This window comes from Pinus tabuliformis, chromosome 2_1, assembly GCF_031772625.1.
Source record: "Pinus tabuliformis cultivar Carrire ecotype Pingquan chromosome 2_1, CPIR1, whole genome shotgun sequence".
NCBI classification, from domain to species: Eukaryota; Viridiplantae; Streptophyta; class Pinopsida; order Pinales; family Pinaceae; genus Pinus; species Pinus tabuliformis.
Window position 1 is genome coordinate 504,334,054 of NC_142299.1, and position 25,505 is coordinate 504,359,558.

Sequence of the window (25,505 nt, forward strand, 5' to 3'; positions counted from 1 at the left end):
CAAAGGCCGTTAAATGCATTTTTGTTCGGTACTGCACAGAGTTTAAAACTTATAATTTGTTTAATCCCTCTACTCATAAAGTGTTTGCAAGTAGAGATGTGGTATTCCATGAGTAGGTTGATGATGGAAGCCATGAAAGAAGCAATGAGGATTGGCACATACCTTTTATGGTGGGAGATGGAAGTGATGATAGGGACAACCATGAGAAAGAGCAACATCATCATCATCATCATCATCATCATCAACAACAGAAAAGGAAGAAGTGGATGGTACATATGCAAGTAGTAGGCCATGTCCACCAAGGGATGATTAGAACAGATTTGAAGCCAGTCCAGCACTTAGGAGATCAGGTAGGCAAATTCAGTTGCCAACAAGATATAGGGATCATGCTCTTATAACTAGTATGTTAAATATTGTCGAACCCTCTAATTATAAATAAGCAAGTCAATATAATGAATGGAGGGAAGCCATGGAAGAGGAATATGATTCAATTCTTAAAAACTAAACTTGGGATCTAGTTAAACGACCTGAAGGGAAGCAAACCATATGTTGCAAATGTTTATACAAGCCTAAATTTAAAGCAGATGAGAGTATAGACAAATATAAAGTTAGGCTAGTTGCAAAGGGGTACTTGCAAAAAGAAGGCATACACTATGAGGAAACGTTCACCCCTATAGCTTTATTAAACACAATCAAAATATTAATTGCTTTAGCTACCAAATGTGAAGTCTGCATTCTTAAATGGGGAATTAAAAGAAGAAGTTTATTTAATGCAACCTGAAGGGTTTGTTAAACAGGGGGAGGAATATTTAATCTGTAGATTGAAGAAAGAATTGTATGGACTAAAACAGGCTCCGAGGTCATGGTATGATAAAATCTAGTAATTTTTCCTACAACATAGTTATAAAAGAAGGAAGAATGACCCTAATCTATATACTATGTTTGATGAAAAGGGGAATTTTTTTTTTATTTCTTTATATGTAGAGGATCTTATCATTACAAGAAATGCTAATGGACTAAGTAAAGAAATCAAAGAGACGATGCCACATCTTTTTGAGATCAAATAAATCGGAGAGTTACACTATTGTTTGGGTCTTGAAGTCTGGAGGGATTATGGCAAGACTTTTATATCTCAAGGAAAGTATGTGAGGAGTCTGTCGAAAAAGTTTAGAATGGATCAATTCAAAGCAACATCAGTGTATTGAACGAATTCATGTCAACGCCTCTTGAGAATCATTGGGTTGCAGCAAAAGGCATCTTAAGGTATCTTCAAGGAACCTTAGACTTTGGTATTAAATATACTGATTCATTTGATGGTAGATTGAAAGGTATTTCAAAATTAGACTGGGCCAGAAATCTAGATGACCGATGATCCATAACAGGCTATGCATTCAACATTTATTCTGGGGTCATTGCATGGAATGGAAAGACAGAGAAAATTGTATCCTTGTCTTAAGCAGAAGCGGAGTATCAAGCAATGAGTGCAGCAACATGTGAGGTAGATTGGTCGAGGAGATTTCTTCAGGATGATGGAGAAGAACAAAAATATGCAATTATTGAAAGACGTGATAACCAGAGCTCAATCAAACTTGAAAATACTCAAGTGTTTTATAAAAGCACAAAGCATATTGATACAAATTTTCACTTTGTTAAGGAGAAGGTTCAGTCAAAGGAAATCCATATTGAATATTATAATACTGGTGACAATGCTAAAAATATTTTTACTAAGCCTCTTGGAAGAATTAAGTTTGATTTATTTAGGGAGATGTTAGGGGTTCTTGTGAACCCTTTCTCCATTAAGGGGGAGTGTTGAAGATAATGGAGAAATGTATTTTAAGAGAGAGTCGGTTCCTTGGTTATGCATATGCCTCACATTAGGATTTAGTTCATACTTCTTAGGTAGTTTTCTAACTTCTCTATATTTGTGTAAACTATATATTCATGATTTGTAATGACGAGCATGTAGAGCATTCTACCAGAGGCAGTCTCTAGGTGAAGCCCTCACCTAAGAGCTACTCAATTTATTGAATAATATCTTTGTCTTCCATTTTTAACACATATAGAATTAGATAATGTTATCCTAATTAACTTGTATATATATATATATATATATATAATAATTTTTTTAAGAAAATATTGTTAATTTTCTGATAGGTAAATTTTAATAGTAATAATAGAAAGTAATACTTTTGAAAAATACAATTCCTTCTTTATAGAAAAAGAAATCCTTGTGTAAATAAAATTTAAATTTATCATTTTGAGTTAAAAGTTGAAGTAGAAAAGATTATTGATATTTCCATTTTTAACAATAATTATAAATAATTGCTTTTAAGAAATATTTTTTTCTTTCAAGTGTATTTAACTGATTTGCAATAAAAAAAACAATGTTTAATTTTTCATGTGATTACGTTAATTTTTTTTGTTAAGCTTGGCAAGAATACATCACCCATGAGGAGAGCAATTAAAGCAGTGACTTCACATCAAGGAGTGCCTTAAAAAAGCACAATGTCTATCCATTACCCAATACATATGATTAAGTTATTAATTAATATACATAAATAATCTTTTTACTATTTGATAATAAATCCAAAAAATTACTTTATTCGAAATTCATTTCATAACAATAAAAAATGACTAAAAAAATAATTTGATAGGGACATAACTAGATATAAGAAATATGCTAGCATAAATTGATCTTAGACTAGAAAAACTAAGACAAGGTTGGTTTAAATCTATTAGATTAATAATTTTTATTACTATGTGTGATTTGTTTAAAGGAAAAAAATATGTATTAGGTAAATGTTAATTTATAAATAGTTTTGAAAGGTTTTATTTATAATTTCTATGTTCAAGTTAGGCATTGGAAGGTTTTCAGGTATATTTTCTTGTGTTATTTGGTAGGGATTTGTTATATTTTCTGACAGAGATTTATTCTCCACAATCTAATTTAAAACATCTAAAATGAATATTGGACCCCAAAAAATTTACTTTGCTTTAAAAAAACTCCAAAATATATAACAGTGAGAGAGATTTGTTAAACTTACCACATTAAGTTTTAAATTCTCCACAATCTAAATACATATATGAAATCAAGAACTCATTTAAAACATTTAAAATAAATATTTTACCCTAAAAGATTTCACCTATTTAATCCAAATTTTAAAATATATCATACTTAGACCGTCATTTTACTTATATATAATTAATATTTCTTATATATTTAAAAGAGAGGTGATCATAGTTTTTTTTTTTAAACCAACAAACTGCTCCCTCTTCTTATCATCTTCCAATATTTGAAAACCCATTATGTAAAACAATCGTTTAAATCAGTGTAAGTAGAGGCAAACTTTGCGGGAAATGTTTTAAAAGCGATTGTGATATCAATATTATTGCCTCAGGCCTTCAGCGTTGATGGTCCCAAGCCTGCTGGGCAAGCCTCTATTTTTGTTGTCTCCATTATATTGGATTATATTTGTTCTGGATTATATTTTTGTTGTATCCATTATTTGGATACTTATGCTTCGTGTATTCCTAAATTATGATATGTGAACAAGGATTCGGATTTAAATGCCAAAGCGGGTATTCACGTGTGTCTCCAAGAAGACCCGCTCACAAATATTATTTTACGCTGAAATATACATACATCCAAATCACAATAAAACTTGCATCGGTATATGTAACTGCATCTTTAGACAACAGACTAGATTAAACAATTCATAAGATGTATATAGAAATTCCAAATACAAAGTGGGCAACGCTTATTTTATGCGGGCAATCCGCGGGTATTATGTAGTTCAGCAATACTATGCACAAACTGATTGAATTTGTGCGTGATTATTCTATGTTTGGATTACAGATATGCATGTCACAGGATGTTTGAACTTATAATTCGGCTGCTTCATCGAAATTATATGTTCGACTTCAGGTAACTCTTTCCTTTAGGCCCACTTGTTCGAATGAACATCCTGTAGTCATTGAACTTCATCTTTCGGTATCTCGGCGGGTTGGAATCATCAATCAGCTCCTTTAGAGGTCCGATTTCCTTGTCTCCATTAGGGTTACAGAAAACCGCGATCGACATTCGTTCCTTTTTCGAGTTCACAAGGCAGCTGTGTTCCACACTTTTGTAAATTCCGTTTGCCAATATCTGCGCGAAGAAAGAAATAGAAAGAACTATGACAATCGGCGGATTTTGACGGGTGAATGAAAAAAGTGATCGAAATACTGACCTCCATCTGGTCGCCTAGGTTTATCGTCAAAGCATCAACGACAGGGCGCACAGCCACCTAATAGTCGCCTTTGCGAACTTGGAGGCCCACGACATCATCCTGAAGCAGAACGGTTATTCCTCCAGGATCGGAGTGAGGGGACAGCCCATAAGTCAATTCTGGTTGTGGGCATACGGGATAATAGTTGACTCGAACAGAAATCCCAATTCCCTCCTCGCCTCCAAAAGCTTCATTTGGATGGTCCGGAGGCAGGCCCAGGTTTTCCCAAAACACAGACAGCAAGGTGTTACAGAGTTGCAGCGTTCCTTCGCAGTACTCCTTCATTATACTCCTGTGATGTCGACACAAAGAAGCAATAATGAAATTTCCAGAGTAGCTACACAAACAAGAGAAAAGGAACACTTCCTGTTTTATCTTGCAACCCAACCGATAAACATCACTTCCACTCTCAGAATTAGGATAAAAATAAAGAACTATATAGATTCCAAAGTGAAACTTGTAAATGATGCTCCATTGACTCCATATAGATGCATGCAAGTGGAATTTTGAGTGTAAACGAAGAATAAAAATGCAACGTTGAATGGAAAGGGAGTTCCTGCATCACCTGTATTCATCCGGTTTGGATGGCCATCTGTCCTCCTCTCGTATGGAGAGAGGCAAGTAGTTGTGGATAATAGTAATCCCCCCAGTCGAGAATCGCACCTTTCTGCACACCAGTTCGACTACCGTATCCAACGTAAGTCCCAGGATCGTTGGCGTGTTTCTGCTTCTCCTCCAACGGCAGACAAAAGAACTCTCTCGACACCTCACGTACGGACATGAGAAGTTTCGCAGAAACTCCATGGTTAATAACTTGAAAGAATCCCCACTCTCTACATGCATCTGATCTGTCTTCCATGGTCTTATTCCGACGTTCGTCGTAGAGATCAGCGAGGTCTATGATGGGTATCTCCTCTGCTAACAGCCGCAACTTCGGGGGCCTCTCGTGATCAGGCCTGATGTATCTGGATGGCAAGCATTCAATGCCGCTCTCCGAAATACATTGGACTCTGGTTATTGTCTCAGGCCACTCCATTGGATGGCAATGTCCAGAACACAACTGATCAAAGTGCTGAACAATATAAATAGCCAAGGGACTGCTAGCAGTCTGTAATCTCACAAATAGATATCTACCGCATTCTCTCCCTTGCCATCTCAGAGGTCGTATATATGCCCGAAGCGAGGAATTTGAGCACAAGATGTTAAAATAATACAACCAAACCGGGGGATTATTAAGCTCAAGAAAAAGCATGGGAAAACGTGACGTTGTACCAAAAGGGGAGAATGTCGACTAGCCATCATAATCAGCCACTCAAAAACTGACTTACCTCATGAAGAGTGACGACTACGTGCCCTCGAGATAATAGAATTTCTAAGTGTGTAACATGGCCTCGTGGTCGTTCTGGAGACATAAGTTATTGATAGCGTTGAGTGGTCAGTGCAGTCAGTTTGCATGGGAATCTCCCATATATCATCACATGTTATTTGAGGTATCACATGCCATGTAAGGAAATAATACATGGAAATCGGAAACTTTGCATTCTTTCATGATTCTATAGAGGTAATACATATTTAATTAAGTCAAAGCGATGAAAGCTAAGCCTCACATCGATGATCCTAAAAATATTAAGCAAAAATATAATCTTTTATCATCCCTAACTTAAGACTGCTTCAACTTTCTTTATACATTAAAAAATGCGTATATAATCAAACCAGAAATGCGGATATAATCAAACTAGTGTTGAAATATTAATTTCAACCGCACATTTACTGCAGCGTGGTTTGGCAAAACCACCCAAACTTCCCCGCACCACCATTCGCAAAAGGTTGTTTTGGTCAGAGGGTCTCCGACACAATCCGTTGCTGCCACGCGTCGACTGTACAACTCCGAAACCACCAATTCCCCATACATTAAACATCGTTTGGCTTGTGTGAACTTGGTGTGCGAATTGCGTCCGATCAGGGCAAGGGCAACGGATATAGATCTTGTTCAACCTGCCAGAACATTAGTTTTGTTTTAACCGTCGTTTTTTATTTAATGTATTTAATGCACTGTCATAGTCATAGGTAAAAGTTGGTAAACGTTTTTAATTTTATTGTTTTTTAAATTTACGGAAGTATGGGTAAGGTATCGTAAGTGATATGTTTTGTTTTGAAGTGTTGACTTTTGTATTTTTTTTGCACACTGGGATGAAGGAGAGTTTTAACAAACTAGGAGAGCACAGCAGTGCGAACAAAAAATTGTAAAGCATATGCATTGAAATGCATTGAAATGAAATGTATGGTGCTAGCGCAAATGTATTTTTTTTTAATTGAATATGTAATGTGAATGATCAGCCGCTTGAATGTAATGAAAATTTCACACAGGGGTGAATGTGAAGGATTTCTTTTACAACAGTAAATCCATGTAAAATTATTCTACAACAGTAAATGTAAAAGCTCCTTTTACAGCAGTAAATGTGAATGAAGATTTTACACAGCAGTGTAAAAATCATTTGTAAAAGAGAGACAGTATTTTGTTTTGGTGAAAATTCTTGGTGAATCCCTCTAGCAGAGGAAGAGAATTGTATCAGGCCTTTTATGAATCAATACAAGTTTATTATGGGTGTGAAAAATCTTTGTTCTCAGAAATTTTTTGAAGCTTCCCTGTGTTAAAGATCCTGTGGCACACAAACAGAGTATTTCCTCTGTTCAATATTTGTTTGAAATTACCAGAAATTTCCAACATGGTATCAGAGCGTATCCAGGCTCTTTGAAGGTGTAAAGAAGCTGAAGGAAGGTCCCTTTGTTGCAGCAGTAAATCCTCTCCAGCAAAGTGAAGTCTCAGGCAAAAGAACCCAGGTATTCCTCAAAGTTTTTTTTGTGTTACTACTAAAGAAACAATCAGTGTTTTAAATATACAGTCAAGGATTTAGAAGCACATCTGAGAATGCAAGGAATGGCTAGCACAAGCACTAGCATGGGTATGTTTAACACCCAGCTCCCACAGTTTAATGGGAAAAACTATGACTATTGGGCAATAACCATGACTGCCCTGTTTGCTTCTCAAGATTTATGGGAATTAGTTGAGGATGGTTTTGAAGAACCAGCAGATGAAAATCAGTTTAATAGATTAACTCAGGGAGAGAAGGATCTATTGAAGAGTAATAGGAAAAAGGATTCAAAAGCCCGTGTATTGTTGTATCAAGCAGTGGACCAGAGTGTGTTTCCAAGGATAGCAGCAGCTAAGACATCCAAAGAAATATGGCAAACTCTCAAGACAACCTATCAAGGCATGGAGAAAGTGAAGACAACAAAACTACAATTGCTGAGGAAAGATTTTGAGAATCTGAACATGAAGGAGTCAGACAACATTGACTCATTCTTCACACATGTGATTGGTCTGGTCACACAAATAAGGACTCATGGAGAAACTCTTGAAGAAAGGAGGATTGTTGAGAAAATATTGAGGATCTTACCCTCAAAGTTTGATGTGATTGTCACCACCATAGAGGAGACAAAGGATCTCTCAAACTTGTCAGTTGATGAGCTACATGCATCATTGATAACACATGAGCAGAGGTTGAGTAGAAATGAAAACTCATCTCTAGAGCAAGCCTTCAAGACCCAGGTGTCCTTTGGAAAAGGAAGAGTTCAAGGCAGAGGAAACAAGAGAGGAAGAGGCAGAAGCCAGAACAGAGGTGGAAGGAACAGTCCAGCAAATGCTCAAGGAAGGGGCAACAATCCAAATCAGAACCAAGGCCAAGGTAGCAGTCAACAAAGAGGACAACATCATGCTCAAGGACAAAGGTATGAAAAATCCAATGTCCAATGTTATTATTGTAAAAAATATGGGCATTATGCCAATGAATGTAGGAAGAAATAGCATGATATGAGTAACAGACCAAATGCAAATGTCACTAGAGAAAACATCAGTCAAGATAATGTGTTTTTAGCTTGTAACATGGCTGAAACAAACAATGAAGATATATGGTTTTTAGATTCCGATTGTAGTAACCATATGACAGGAAACATAGCCCTACTTTCAAACTTGGATCAGAGTGTGAAATCAGAAGTCACACTTGGGACTGATAGCAAAATTTCTGTTAAGGGAAAAGGAGAAGTCAAAATATTTACAAATAAGGGTGAAAGGAAAACCATAGTAGATGTCTACTATGTCCCTGGAATGAGGTGTAACCTCTTGAGTATTGGACAGCTTGTCCATAAGGGGTACAATGTTTTCTTTGTGAATGATGTGTGCACTATCATGGATAGAGCACCCAAAAATCGATGCATTGCTGAAGTGAGGATGACAAGGAACAGGATGTTCCCTCTTAGAATCAGGGCAGATTTGAAAAACAAAGATGTAATTGCTGCAGTTACCCAAGAGGCTTTCCAAAGTGTACCAAAGGATGAAAATTGGTTGTGGCACTTGAGATTTGGGCATCTCAACTTTGGAGGTCTTAATTCGTTGAGCAGAAAAGGAATGGTAAGAGGATTACCATTGATAGAGAAACCGGACAGCCTTTGTGAAGGTTGCATATTGGGTAAACAACACAGAGAAAGTTTTCCATCAGGGAAAAGCATAAGAGCAAAAGCACCCTTAGAGATTGTCCACTCAGACTTATGTGGACCAATGCAAACTCCATCTTTAGCAGGCAGCCAATATTTTCTAACATTCATTGATGATTTTACCAGAAATACATGGGTTTATTTTCTTAAGAACAATAGTGAAGTGTTTGAAAAATTCCGGAATTTCAAGGCACTTGTGGAAAACCAAAGCGGGCTGCATATCAAAGTTTTGAGAACTGACAGAGGAGGTGAGTACATCTCCAAAGAATTCCTAAGGTTTTGTAGAGAAAATGGAATTCATAAACAGTTTACAGCTAGGTACACCCCACAGCAAAATGGAGTTGCTGAAAGGAAGAACAGGACCATCATGGATATGGCGAGGAGCATGTTGAAGGCAAAGCATTTGCCAAATGATTATTGGGCTGAAGTTGTACATTGTGCAGTATATATTTTAAATAGGTGTCCTACAAAAGCAGTGATGAACAAAGTGTCGGAAGAAGCATGGAGTGGGAGAAAGCAAGGAGTCACACACATGAAATTTTTTGGATGTGTGGCTTATGCACACATTCTAGATCAGCTAAGGAAGAAGTTGGACAACAAAGGGGAGAAATATATTTTCATTGGATATAGTGAGGAATCCAAAGCTTACAGGTTGTATATCCCATCCACCAAGAAGTTTTTTGTCAGCAGAGATGTTCAGTTCATTGAAGAGGAAGCTTGGGATGGAAGCATAGAGAAAACAATGAATGTTAAAAATTGTTTGTCTCATGATGAAGATGATGAGGAGGTGGCTGAAATACATCCCCAAACAGCAGCGCCAACACAAGGACAGCAAGGAACACCCTTGAGGATAAATGAAAGTGCTTCTCCAAGCACACCACGAGGAAATTCAAGTGCATCTTCAAGCACTTGCACACCAAATAAAAGAGGTAAGAAATTCAGAAACTTAAGTGATTTTATGATGAAGGTATGAATTCCTTGTTTGCTTTGTATTGTCATGTTGATGACCCTATTCATTTCGAAGATGCTATTAAGGATAGGAAATGGATAGAAGCTATGTATGAGGAGGTGAATGCCATAGAGAGAACAAAACATGGGATTTGGTAGAGCTACCAAAAGGTAAAGAGGTCATAGGAGTTAAATGGGTCTACAAGACCAAGTGCAATGCTGAAGGCAAGATAGAAAGGCACAAGGCAAGGCTGGTTGTCAAGGGATACAAGCAGCAATATGGAAGAGATTATGAGGAAACTTTCGCACCAGTTGCAAGAATGGAAACCGTGAGAGCAGTGTTGTCCATAGTAGCTCAAAAAAAGTGGAAAGTTTATCAAATGGATGTGAAGTCAGCATTCCTAAACGGAGTGTTAATGGAAGAGGTTTACATTGAACAACCTCTAGGCTATGAGAAGAAAGGTGAAGAGCACAAAGTGTGCAAATTGAAGAAAGCTCTTTATGGGCTGAAGCAAGCGCCAAGAGCATGGTACAATAGGATAGATTCCTATCTACTGGAGAATGGATTTGCGAAATGCGACGGAGAACCCACCGTCTACATCAAAGAAAAGGATGGTAAAATACTAATTGTTGTGTTATATGTTGATGATGTAATTTTTACAGGGAATGATGACTACCTCATTGAAAATTTCAAAACAGTGATGAAAGAGGAATTTGAAATGACTGACATGGGTTTGTTGAGATACTTCTTAGGAATAGAAGTAGATCAAAATGAAAAAGGAATTTTTATCTCACAAGCAGCGATCACTCCCACAGTAATGGGATTAAAACTCAGCAGAGAGGATAGCAACAAGGATTTTGATCCTAGTTTGTACAAGAGTATTGTTGGCAGCCTAATGTATTTAACTGCAACTAGGCCTGACATAATGTTTGTTGTTAGTTTAATTTTCAGATTCATGGAGAAGCCAAAGGAAGCACATTGGCAGACAACAAAAAGGATTCTAAGGTATGTTAAAGGTACTAAAAGTTTTGGCATCTTATATAATGTCTCAGAACATTCAGATTTGGTTGGATACACTAATAGTGATTGGGCTGGAAGTGTAGATGATCGGAAAAGCACATCCGGTTATGTTTTTCACATGGGTTCACGAGCCATTTCATGGGCTTCTAAGAAGCAGTCCATTGTAGCATTGTCTATAGTAGAAGCAGAATATGTGACAGCTACAACAGCAACATGTCAAGCAGTTTGGATGAGAAGAATGTTGAGGAGCTTAGGCCAAGAGCAGGCAAAAGCAACGATGTTTTTTTGTGACAATAGATCAGCTATTGCATTATCCAAGAATTCGGTGTTTCATAAGAGAACAAAACACATCGACACAAGGTTTCATTACATCAGGGAATTGTTGAGCAATGGAGAAATTGTCTTAGAACATTGCAGGACTCAGGAACAGGTTGCAGACATTTTGACAAAGCCATTGGACCAGAAAAGCTTTGAATTTTTGAGGAAATGTTTGGGTATGACTGATAACCCAGCAGTTGAAATTAAAGGGGAGTGTTGAAATATTAATTTCAACCGCACATTTACTGCAGTGTCGTTTGGCAAAACCACCCAGACTTCCCCGCACCACCATTCGCAAAAGGTTGTTTTCATCAGAGGGCCTCCGACACAATCCGTTGCTGCCACGCATCCAGTGTACAACTCCGAAACCACCAATTCCCCGAACATTAAGCATCGTTTGGCTTGTGTGAGCTTGGTGTGCGAATTGCGTCCGATCAGGTCAACGGACATAGATCTTGTTCAACCTGCCAAAACATTAGTTTTGTTTTTACCATCGTTTTTTATTTAATGTATTTAATGCACTGTCATAGTCATAGGTAAAAGTTGGTAAATGTTTTTAATTTTATTGTTTTTTAAATTTACGGAAGTATGGGTAATGTATCGTAAGTGATATGTTTTGTTTCGAAGTGTTGACTTTTGTATTTTTTTTGCACACAGGGATGAAGGAGAGTTTTAGCTGCAGCAAATAACAAACCAGGAGAGCACAGCAGTGCGAACAAAAAATTGTAAAGCATACGCATTGAAATGCATTGAAATGAAATATATGGTGCTAGCGCAAATGTATTTTTTTTTTTAATTGAATATGTAATGTGAATGATCAGCCGCTTGAATGTAATGAAAATTTCACACATGGGTGAATGTGAAGGATTTCTTTTACAGCAGTAAATCCATGTAAAATTATTCTACAACAGTAAATGTAAAAGCTCCTTTTACAGCAGTAAATGTGAATGAAGATTTTACACAGCAGTGTAAAAATCATTTGTAAAAGAGAGACAGTATTTTGTTTTGGTGAAAATTCTTGGTGAATCCCTCTAGCAGAGGAAGAAAATTGTATCAGGCCTTTTATGAATCAATACAAGTTTATTATGGGTGTGAAAAATCTCTGTTCTCAGAAATTTTTTGAAGCTTCCCTGTGTTAAAGATCGTGTGGCACACAAACAGAGTATTTCCTCTGTACAATATTTATTTGAAATTACCAGAAATTTCCAACAACTAGTTCCATTTGAACAACCTGAAATTTTCGGAATTAATAAGTGACTTTGGAATTAATAAGTGACTTCGTACGCAGATTGCAACCGATGTCTCCAGCTTCACGTTCAACGGGAGGTACATTGTCGTAACGACGTGGAAAGCATAGATATAGATAAGGCTCCGCCGGGCCAAAAAAAAAAGGCTTTCTATTATTTGTAACTGTTAGAAGGTTGCGTGACAGCAGAGCTCATTTCATTAAAAAAACAATAATAAGAAGTTAAAAGTAAAAAAAATAATAATAATAAGTTAAAAGTAATTGGGAGCCAATTTCGTAAATAATAATAATAATAAGAAGTTAAAAGTAATTGGGGTAAGTAAATGATGGTTCAATTAATAAAAAAAGTTAAATAACAAAAATAATAAAATTCCATTTGTTATATTTTGATTTTGTTATTAACTTGTGATTGTGAAAGGTGCTTAGAGTAGATGTGTAGATGTAATGCAAGTATGTAAACTATTCTAAATGTTGGTTTAATTAAATAATAATAAGTCAGAAGTGGTTGGTGAGTATTGGTTAAATTAATAATAAAAAGTTAAAGTAATAAAAATAATACAATTCAATTTGTTATATTTTGTTTTGTTATTAACTTATGAATAAGTTTTGTTACATTACCATGAGCCAATACCATGTCTTATCAATATGGTAATCTAAAAAACCATAACTCATTTCAAAACCAAAATGTTTTATAACAATATGACAAGATTCTTAATGGATATTCACCCTCACTTTATAGTAACTTGTAGAAATTTGGCTTTGTTACAATACCATGGGCCAATACTTATCAATAACGCATGCCAAAAAAATAACTTATTTCACAATCAAACTATTTTATAACAATATGAAAATATTCTTAACCATAGATATTCATCCCCACTGTACCATGGATATTGTTAACTTGTAAATAGATTTCATTACAATATCATGGCTTAACAATACCACAAGCCCAAAAAACATAACTTATTTCACAATCAAAATATTTTATTCAATATGACAAGATTCATAGTCATGGATATTCACCACCACTTTGTCATTGATACTATGAACTTGTGAATAGACTTTGCTACAATAGCATGGGCTAATACCATGGCTTATCAATACCACATTCTAAACAATCATAACCTATTTCACAATCAAAATATTTTATAACAATATAACAAGATTCTTAACCATCGATATTCACCCCCACTTTACCATGGATATTAGTAACTTGTAAATAGGCTTTGTTACAAAACCATGGCTTATCAATAACACATGCCAAAAAACTAAATCTGATTTTACAATAAAAATTGTTCTATTTTAATTTAATTTTATATCATTTTTTTTATAATTTAGGCTTATGTGATCCATATCAAGTTTTTGAAACATGTTTTTTTTTTTAGTTATTTATTTAAATTGAAAGTAAATATTTTTTCCCTAATTTTTTGTCTATTCAAAATTAATCTTTTCTTTTTAGATGTTGGAGCGATCTGTCTCACTATTTAACAAATCTGATTCTTCATCTTGTGGTGATGATGAACCACACTAGTTGGTTCCAAACGTGTTGGAAAAATAATTTTGATGTGATTATCACCAAAAATATGTCTCAAAAACTTTTTTTAACTGAATCTAATAGGAAAAGGGTTATAATTAATTTTTAGATGTATATAAACCCTCTATCTTCATGACTACTAAAAATATTCCCATAGAAATTAAATTAAGGTTTGAATAAAACTAAAAATGATAATACCTTTATATTTAAAGATGTGAAATTTATATAATACAAATAGTATTACTAAGAACCAACATAGGTCCATGTTAACTAAGGATCTAGGCATGACAACAAGAAAAGTGAAGGGAAGAGAGAGGGAGGGAGGGAGATAGTGAAAAGGTTGGAGGGTGGAGAGAGAGAAAGAGAGAGAGAGTGATGGGGGGAGACGAGAGAGGGTGGTGGGAGATGGAGGAAAGAAGAGATAGGATGGGGTAGAACGAGTGAGGAAAGAATGAAGACATAGGGAGATAAAGGTGGAAAGAGATGGAGTAAGAAGGGAGAGATGGAGAGATAGAGAGGGAGAGAGGAGAGGAGGGATGACAGAGAAGATGTGGGGAGAGAAGAGAAAGAGAGAGAGAGGGAGGCACAAAGATGGAGGGGACAAAGAGAGAGAGAGAGAGAGAATGATGGGGGGGAGAGATAGAGCGAGGTGGGAGAGAAAGGGAGAGAGAGAAAGAGAGAAAGGGAAGGAAGAAGAAAGACACAGAGGGAGAAAGGTGTTGGACACCTAATCCTCTAAGATTTGGTGTGGAAGCTGAACAATGAAAAGGAGTCCAAGAGACCACTTGGAATATGAATCCAAAGGTCACACCATGTACTATAAATGTATATCAATTATTAATAATAATTGAACTCTCCTACTTATCTTTCATATTTGTATTTGCCATGTGTGTGTTTAACATGGTATCAGAGCATGCGATCTCCTGCCCTGCTCAAGTGTGAGCAACCTATTTTTGTGGCCTTTGTAAACCAATGCTCTCCTCCTGATTATACCTTTCTGAGCATTTGTTACAATAAAAGTTGTTACCTCTATTAGCTCTGTCATTCCTCTATTGTGAGCAGACCCGCCACTTCGACTTCAAAGAGGAATATCGCGAGACCTATCCCTCTCTACCAATGCAACACTCTAACACTCTCTGTCAATTTCATGCTTCCACTCAGACCTGTTTCTGCAAACCAACGGAAGCTGTGCGCTCTTTCTCCATTCCTAGTTCAAACATTACCTCTGCATTTTAGCTATGCATTGATTCCAAGTCCATACTCCTGGTGCATTTTCTGTGATTTTATTTGAAGTCCTGAGAAATGAATTGAATCAGTTCTTGTGAAAGTCAATGAATCAAAACATTAAATCTTTGTTCATGTCACTAGAATATATTAGTTGTTGATCATGATATTTGACTACATTGGAATGGAGCTCTCGACGAGAAAGGGAGTGTCGTTGACTAGAAATGGAGTGTTGAGTTTTTGAAGAGAAGTATTGGATGTTGTTTCAAAGCTCTACATAGAATGGTTCGAATTACATCTGTTGGCAGCAAATATCTCTCGATGCATTGGGTATATGTTTCATCTCTCTGCATTGAATTTATGATGGATATGGATTAGCATTGATGTTGTGAGTTTTTGGCTCAAAACCTGTATTAATGCTATGACATGGTTGTTGTTGCATTAAATTTTATTGACTGCTACTGCGTTAAACTTTATTGAACGACCAAAACAAGCTGAATTTTCTTTGCATGGCCTAAAACCATGTGGAAAGTGTTTGCAAAAGTGGTATATTGGCGTTATGCTCCAATGACATACACTAGCTTCCTAGTACTACATGCTTCACTTACTATACTCATCAAATATGTTGTGACTACAAAGGCATCAGCCCACGGAAGGTGCTCTATCTGTGGGTTTGGATCTTGGCCATCCCAAATATAGACCTTTCGATGACTAGCAAATTCTTTCCACATTATGTTACACACCTGAAGAGGCATTCTTCTCTAGAAATAAATGCGTGCAGTCTCACATTTACCAAGAACCTTATATAGAGCATCTATTACATTCACAACAAGGTCTGTTCCATATTTACAATGTCTTGTAGGTCCCCCTATATTCACAACAAGCAATGGCTTTGGAAGTTGTGCTAATTCATCATGCCACTATGCAGCAACCATTCGTAATGTGGCAAAATCAGCTTGGTGCAAAGCTCCAAGTGTAAGCACCACTTTTCTATCTGGTGGTTCTCTAGGAGTTATCCAATTCCATAGAAAACGAGGAACATGTTGCCATCCAACAGGAGTCAAAGCATGAAAATCATGGTGAAGGGTTACCACCAAGTCAAATCGATTGAGCTGACACCTCAGGTGTTGTATCTGTATTACAAATGTATTTTGGGGGTAAGTCTTTTTATTGTACTCGCAATTGAAACTGTGTCTCGACTAGACGCAACAACCAGCAATGGTCCCTCTTTCTCTGTAATTTCACGAGCCATTATTACTCTCTGCATTGAAACTTATGCTTAATTTCAGCATCGAATATATTGTATGTTGATTGAGCTCACCATGTGTCTTGGTCTATATTTTTGCATTGAAGATGAGTTGAATTATATGGGTAAACTTTGAGCTATATGGTTGCACAAATGTTGTTGTCTTTATGGATAAAATAGACTTGAGAAATCAATAGTATTGTCTGCATTAAGGGATATTGCACACTAGTTGTTTGGTGCACATTTGTAGAGAATATTTTGCAGTGACATTGGTTCATAGTTGTAAACAAATTTTAAAGTGTAAATTTGACATTGGAGAAAATGACCCAAATTGGTGAAGTATTAGAGTTCTTGAAAACTCTGATACAATATACTTCAAATGACACATTCCAAATTAGCAAAGGCTCTCACTCATAAATTCAGACTTGTCTACAATATGCACAAGAACAAATTGATTTTTTACAGATTGAATCTCAACTACAACGGGAAGAATTACAACAGTGGATTCATCATTCTCAACCTATTTTTGTTCAGAACATTGAGACAGATACCCATCAGAAACAAGTCAATATTGTTGAAGTTCATTCAGATTTAGTACCCAATGAAGCAGCCGTTGTACATGCAGATGCAGAAGTTCAGTTTGCACTTCCTAAGCCCATCATCAGACCTTGGGAAGAGCTTGTCCATAATAAGCACAAAATAGGTCTTGGATATTATTCAAAGCCCATCTAGTTTCAGAATGTTAGATTACTTTATGATAGTTCACCTGGAGCTATTCCAGATTCTGCTCCTCTTCCACAACAACAACAACAGATTGGGAAATGCCAACACTATGACCGAGTTTGCCATCTGAAAAATCATTGTTTTGATCTTCATCCATGTAAGCACTATCATAAAACTAGTCATTCTTCAAACATATGCTTAAAAAAAAAACCTCCTACAAGAACAAAGATTCATCTTGGATGGAATGCTTCTTGGTAATGGGCATCAATAGCCAAGAAGATATTCCAGTCATATGTCAAAACTTGTTCCAGAGTATTGAACAATCTTGCAGTTGAGTTTTCTCCACCATCTCACCTTGTATCTGACAGGGGGGGGGAATGATGGTCATCTACAAACTTCAAAGCCACATCAAGCCATCTTGAGCCACAACCTACCATACCAAATTCAGAGTTGTAGCCAGAGACAAATATGCCCCTGAGCATGGCTTCAGTTTGTAACACCTCTTCAAAGAATTGGTGACACTTCCTCTAGCAGAAGACTTCAGCTTCTTGCCAGCTTTGGAAGAGTGCCAATAATTTCATTAAGCATTCCAAAGATGTTTGTCATCCTTAAACCATCACAGGTTGAGACCTCCCTTTTCAGGTTGAGGTTCTCCATTTTATGTGGGGTGAGAACTCCCTTTCATGGTTGAAGGTTTCCCTCTTCAAAACATCAGGAGCACTTCCTCTAGCAGAAGCTTTGAGCTTCATGCCAGACTTGGAAGAGTTCTGGGAACTGAAGTAAGCGTTCCAGTGTTGGTGGTCATCCTTAAACCATGCCCTTTATACCAACATTTCAGAGAGCACATTTAGCCTGGTGCTTCCATGCATTTTTGCATGTTTTGTATTACAACTCTATTCTTGGAATCATACATAACCCTTCAAATTAAGGGGGGGAATGTTGGACACCTAATCCTCTAAGGGTTGGTGTCAAAGCTGAAAAACCAAAAGGAGTCCAAGAGACCACTTGGAATATGAATCCAAGGGTCACACCATGTACTATGTATATCATTTGTTAATAATAAGTGAACACTCTTGCTTTGTGTGTGTTTAACAAAAGGTAAAGAGAGAGAGGGAGTAACAAGGGACCGATTGAGAGAGAGTGAGAGATAGAGGAGGGTGGAAGGGAATAGTGAGAGGTAGAGAGGAAGACAGAGGGAGTGAGAGAGATAAATATGGAGATAGAGTGTATATGTTCTGGGGGTGAGATAGAGAGAGGGAATAAGAAAGAGACACACAGATACAAATATAGATATTTTATAGTATTATATAACCAACCGAGATCCATATTAACTCGAATCTATCAAGCATCGTGATGGATCAAATCTCTAGAGGTGCAAACCTTTCCTTAATTTTTCACTCAAATAGGAAGTTTGTGCCTCGAGAGATTGGATCCCTCTGGGCGTTTGATAGATCTGAGTTAAAATACATCTAGGTTGGTTCTAAATTAAGTGTACATGTGATATTTAAAAACAAGAAAATATCAATAACAAAAAATATCATACCATCAACCATAAATAAAATATTTCAATGTCAATATTAAATAACATAATTTATATCTAGTTTTTATTGAGAAAAATAATGTAAATTTTTTTTCTCATTGTGATAGATAAAATGGTTATTCTTTTAAAATCTAACGAAACAATCTATGGTTGGATTGTGATTTCTTATTGTTTAAAATGTTATTTTGAAAACATGAATAGATTCAACACCATAAAAAATACTCAATATTAATAGTGGGTGGTTGTTATTATATTGTGGCATGACTCTAGAAATAGATTTGTTTGTTGATGACTATTAGTTTAATATTGACCAACGCAACTTATAATGTTTAACTTTGTAAAATAAATATTTATTTTTCAATATTATTAAAAGAACAATTTATTAGACCATAATTTGAAGTTTTATTGCATCCTTTACATAACATAATTTCATATAGATAACTCTCGCACATATTTTATTCCATAATTTATGGATGTGGTTGTAATATTTATGCATTATTTTTAGATATTTGTGTAGTGATTTTTTATTCTTAAGTTTTCAAGAAATTAAATAACATATTTCCCACCATAATTTTAGCAAGTCTTTGCATAAAAAATCGATAGGAATAAGATGTAAACAAATGTATTTACTATAAATTGCTTATCACCATTGCCAAGTATGGTAGACATGTTGTATGGTAGCACATATGAGCTACTTTGAGGGACAGTGAATTTAAGTCTTCACAATGAAGTAACTCAAAGGGAGTTGTTGGTGTCTAATGGTATGGGACAATTTTAAATTTCGAACTCATGATATTAGTGAAGGTTTTAACCCAATACAAAAATTACTTGCATACAAATTCTAACAATAGAATGTAAACAATGGTGAGAGCATTAACCACAAAACAAATATACACAGAGATTTTCCCCTCGGTCCCAAAACCAATACTACGAAATTGATTTTTCATTTTATTCCTTTCAATGTTAAAGCATATATATATACACATCAAAGAATTCATAAACCCCATTTCATTAACGATGTATTATAACATAACCATAGTTCCCTTAACCGGATCTACAAAATACCATGGGAGGAAAACCATTATTCCCAAAACCATATGCAAAACCCATACACAAAACCATAGGTAGGTTTGCCCACCTAATATACTTTCAAAAAAAAAAATCCCAGGGCACTATCGCTCCCCCTGTGACTCCCCACTATGCCTTACATAATTAAAGGGGTGTTGTTGCCCCCCCTCTAACCCCCCACTTCGCATGTGAGGCTAGTTGTGAAAGAATATAACACACACCCAACATTCTCCCACTTCTTGTTTTGATTCCATAATGTGGGTCATAGGAGAGATTAGTAATTAGTTTAGCCTTACAATTCCCATTGATTCTCTACACCAAGAAAAAATCTTAGCGCTGATAGATTTCATCAATGCATCTACAACATTCTTCAAAGTGTCCACTTTTACCAGCAACACCTTTTTGTCCTCAATCATATCCCTCACAAAGTGATACTGAACAGCAATGTGATTTGTCTTTCAATGATAAGCATGGTATTTACTAAGAAAATTTCACTTTTTCTATCACATTCTATCCTTATAACTAGTTGTACTAACCCCATACTTGAACACAATCTCTCTAACCAAAATTCTTCTCTGCTTACATGAGTGGATTACATGTATTACTCCTCTGTAGTTGAAATTGTCACTACAAACTCTCTCTTGCTCATCCAACTAACTGCACCTCCAAACAGGTTAAACACATAGCCATTGGTATAACTTCTTCCATCCATATCTCTAGCCCAGTCTGCATTAACAAGGCCATGACTGTCGAGAACTTTGTCCAATCCTTATCTTCCTTGGTAGCACAAACCATAATCACTAGTTCCACGTAAATACCTAAAAAACCTGCTTCATTGTTCTCCAATGCTCTTTCCCGAGTTTTGATATAAACCTGATCAATACTCGCACTATATGTGTAATGTCTAGTTTAGTACAAAACATTGCATACATCATGCTACCAACTGCACTTGTGTATGAGACACAACATATGTCCTATTCCTCTTATTGTGTATTGGGACACAGTTCAACAAATAAATTTACACCTACGTGAGTAGGAACCTTCACCAATTTACTATCATTCATATTAAACCTCTACAGTATTGTCTCAACATACTTCATCTGGTTTAAGTGGAGCTTTCTCTTTGCCCAATCTTATTTAATTTCCATGCCCAAAATGTAATTTGCAACACCGAGATCCTTCATATCAAATTTGGAGGATAATTGAGTCTTCAAATCCTGGATAATTTCTTTGTCATTTCTAATCAACAACAATCATCGACATACAAGACCAGATAAATAACACACTCACCAAATAACTTAAAATACACATAATGACATGCTTTGCTTCTAGTGAAGCCAAGTCCCCATATAAATGTATCAAATTTCTAATACCACATCCTTGGTGATTGTTTTAACCCATACAAAGACTTTTTAAACTTGCATAGCAGTTTTTTCTTACCATTCACCATAAAGTCTTCAATCGCTTCTTGTATATCTCTTCTTCTAGATCCTCATGAAGAAATGTTGTCTTCATATCCTTCTATTCTAACTCAAAATCAAAAGCAACAACAATAGATAAAAGTAATCTAATAGAAGCTCCCTTGGGAATAGGAGAAAAAATATCACCGAAATCAATTCCTGGCACCTAGGAATAACCTTTTGTTGGCAACCAAGCTTTGCATTTCTCTAGCTTCCCTTTCACATTCATCTTCTTCTTAAACACCCATTCTCTTCCAATGGATTTTTTTCCAACTGACAACTCCACTAGATCTCATGCCTCATTTTTGTTCAAAGATGCCATTCCATCAACCATGGCCTCTTTCCAGAGTTTTCCATCCTTTGAATCTACTACCTCCTTGATAGTTCTAAGATCATCATCAATAATAGATAAAGAAAAAATTGAACATAAAGCAGATGAACTATACCTTTCTGGTTGCCTTCTTTCTCGAATAAATCTTCTCACAGCTATAGTTTGCTACTCTTCATATTTTGATTCCACTTCGATTGTAGAGTTTGATTCTTCCTTCTTTAGCTCAAACTCTATCTTTTCAGGTTCCTTTAGTAGGACTTCATGTTTAATAGAATATTTCACCTCTCTAAACACCACATATCGGCAATATACAACCTTCCTTGTTTATGGGTTCCAAAGCTTATCACCTTTTAAACCATCCTTATACCCAATAAATATGCGCCCTTTAGATTTACTATCCGACTTGGTTCTTTTCTCCTTTGGAACATGTACATATGCATCACAGCGAAATACCCTCAGATGTGAGAGAGAGGGTTTCTTACTAGTCCAAACCTCATGTGGATTCTTATCCTCCAACGGTGATGAAGCTAATTTATTGAGCAAGTAATATGCATTCTCCACCACCTCTGCCCAGAATTCCTATCCTAACCTGACACCGCTTCTTTCTTATTTCATAAACTTCCTGTTCATTCTTTCTACAACTCCATTTTGTTGAGATGTGTATGGAATAGTCTTCTGTCAGGCTACATCACACTTCTTAAAGAACTCTTCAAATTCATTCTTGCAAAACTCTCCACCATTATCTATCTTCAACACTTTTATCTTCTTAACTGTATAGTTTTCTACGAGAGCCTTAAATTCTTTAAACCTGTCAAAGAATTCACATTTCTTTCTAAGAAAATATATCCATGCATTCCTTGAGCAGTCATATATAAATGATACATAGTACATAGTATTTCCTAGTGATGGAACTAACACAGGTCCAAACACATCACTATGCACAAGCTCTAATCTCCCTTCTGCCCTCTTATCAGTAGAGGGGAAACTCAACTGATTCTGCTTCCCATATACACAATGTTTAGAGAAATAAATATCCATAGAGAAATTAGACATAACTTCTACCATACCATTAAAATGTAGTACTCCAAGGCCCTTCTCTAAAATATGTCCAGGACTTTGATGCCATAGCATGAACTTTTCTCCATAAACCACTAGATTTTCTACTCCACTTTGAGGAACCACAGAACCATTTCACCCATTGATAATAGTGTTACCCGAAAGCTTGTAAAAAATTTCAATCTGAACTCCCCGCATCAATACTAGTTCTCCCAAACCATCTTGCAAGTATCTCTCTCGAATACTATTTTTACACCTGCTTCGTCCATATTGCTTACAAAAATTAGGTTTCGTGCCAACTTAGGAATATGCAGAACACTTAGAAGTTTTCTAATCCTTCCACCTTACAGCTTCCGCTTGAATTTTCTATGTTTGATGATTCTAGACTTGCTGTCATCCCCTAAGAAGACATCACCACCATCATATTTCTCATACTCATAGAACCAACCTCTATGGGGAGTGAAGTGAAAGGATGCACCTGAGTCAATCAACCATGCTTCGTGATCTACATGTGTACTTGAATAAGAATCCAAGTACACATTCCCACCTTCATCTGAGGTGGTTCTCCCCTCTCTAGAAAGAGATTTATCAAAGCCCTTTCCTTTTGAAGGACCTTTAGATCTACAATCCTTTTTGAAGTTCCCTTCCTTTCCACATTTCCAGCACACCTTTACAAGTTTTCCTGAAGATTTAGATATCCCCCTAGATTTATATCTCCCACTCGAGGACTTATTTTTGTTTATGTTCTGGGGCCGTCCTTTTAGGGACAAGACATCTCCATTCTGTCCCTCCATGTCTTTCTATCTCATATCCTTCGACAACAAGGATGAGAATATTTCATCGCAATTCAAGGTAGTTGTATTCCTACCTATTGCAACAACCAAACTATCCCAAGAATTTAGTAGAGAATAAATCAAAATGATACACCTTTTTTTCTAAAGAGAAAAATCGAACTTTTTATTAAAATAAAAAGTTACATAGTATATGCATTAAGCATTATATTTGGCTGTGTGAAAGTAGATCATACAGCCCGCAATATACATCCCTGCCTAAAAGCAGAAAAAGAAAGAGTTGCTCCTATTTTCCGGAGTGCAACCCAAGAAAGAAACCCAGCTGGCCTAAGACTTCCTGCCCTTCTTGTTCTCCACTTTTCGCCAACCATCCATGTTGGGAGTGGAGTCAATAACGGCAAGCTAGCTTTCCATTGTACTCATTGGTTGCTCCTTATCTAAATCCGATCCTTCAGGACTGTGATTTCGTTTATTACCACTTATTTCCAGCTGGAGCTCTTGTTCCTTTTCCTCATTAATCTCCTTATCCTTATTTTCCTGATCTTTATCCTTTGCTGTATTTTGTTCTTCTTTCTTTGCTGTAGTTGCCTTCTAATATGCAGCGTCTATGTTCTGCCATCCTTTCGGTTTCATTTGTTGTTGCTTGCTCTTGTTGAGGCTTGGACATGCATTGTACAGATGACTTGTTTGTTGACATCCCAGGCATCTGAAAGTTGTATTCTCATAGTCCAAAGGTTGTTTCCATTGTGTATTATTGAAATTCAGGATGATGCTCTATGGTAGTTCTCAGCTGAGGTCTACCACGACACATATTCTGGAAAAAGTAAAAATTCCTTTTATATGTCTCTCTCTGTCTATCTTTAGCATTCTCCCCAAGGTATTTCCAATTGCTATTAGAACTTTTGAATGCCAAAAATGTAAAGGAAGATTATGCATCCTAACCCATACTGGCATCCCTGATACCACCATGGTGTTGGCATCAAAATCAGGAAACCAAGGGTTAATAAAAAATCCAACACTGCCCCAGAACCATGGCCCTTGGTTGAGAACTGTTTCCTTTTCTTCTTCTGTGTCAAAACATACTATAAAAAATCCCTTAGGGTATAGGTAGATTTGGCAATTTTTTGTCCAAACCGAGTGGATCCATTGATACAATGCATCAGTTCTAGGCCAAAAGCCATTAAATCTACAAATAACTACATTTTTTTGTAGATCTGAATATATATTATTTACCTCTGGTATTTCGATGGAGATAGATGAGCTCTCCGGCATTTGATCTACAATGTACTGCCCTAGAGGTTCAGTGACAGCTGTGGGGTTTTTTCCTTTGCCCTTCACTGCTTCCTTAAAAGACCCTTTGCTTTGCGAGCTAGTTCCAGCGTTTTCGGCTCCTCCTCGTAATCTCATATTGACAATGATTGTAGAGCCTTGCTTGATGTTGTATTCTTGCATGGTTCTGCATTCCTGCAGCGATCTGCCCTCTTTTAAAAGGTGTTGTTCCTCAGCCGGGTAGCCAGTCTGATCGGCGATATTGTTCTTCATATATGAAACCTTGTCGCTGGCATCTTTACAAATATTTGGAAACCGGACATGGCAATCTGGGGTGGCTCGATTCTTGTCAGATCTAAGCCATCCAACTTCGTATCTGAGAGGGTTGTCCAGGGCATAAATGTCTTCTCCGCCGAGATGTTAGCCACCCACATCTGCCCGGATGTGAACAGGGGAGCCCCAGTCCACACAGAACCCGGTCCCAATCTCCCACCCCATACTTGAGCGTCAACCAAGCCTGTAAAAGAATGCCATAGAGCGGTGATTTGGGCTTCCCTTAGCAGACCGAAAGGGGGCAGAGGAAATGTCAGCCTCATCTCTTTCCAAATGGCGCAAACATTGTTGCCTAGCCAGGTCGAAACACTCGCGCATGATAACGCAGATACCCAAAGCAGGTTAGGGACAGGTTGATTTGAAGCGAATTTCCCAAGGCTTTGAGGAGTGGAGCCCAGATCCGCCGTGAGAAAACTGACCTGAGCCAGAAAGGGAGAAAATTCCTCCTTCCCCTGAATACTTTGATTCCATCCATGAGGCTCCTTTCCAGCAAAGGAACCGGGCAAAAACCAAAAAGATGAATCTAGTTCTGAAATCCCAGCAGCCAGGCACCAAGCAGATCCGGAACATAGCTGATC

At 36.7% G+C, this 25,505-nt stretch overlaps 2 pseudogenes; both read right to left on the minus strand.

Annotated features, from left to right (window-relative positions):
• Positions 1 to 3,907: 3,907 nt before the first annotated feature.
• LOC149201147 (jasmonate-induced oxygenase 1 pseudogene) lies at positions 3,908 to 5,304 on the minus strand (annotated as a pseudogene).
• A 10,363-nt stretch (positions 5,305 to 15,667) lies between these two features.
• On the minus strand, positions 15,668 to 24,867 carry LOC149201148 (mitochondrial fission protein ELM1 pseudogene; annotated as a pseudogene).
• Between the last annotated feature and the right edge of the window lie 638 nt (positions 24,868 to 25,505).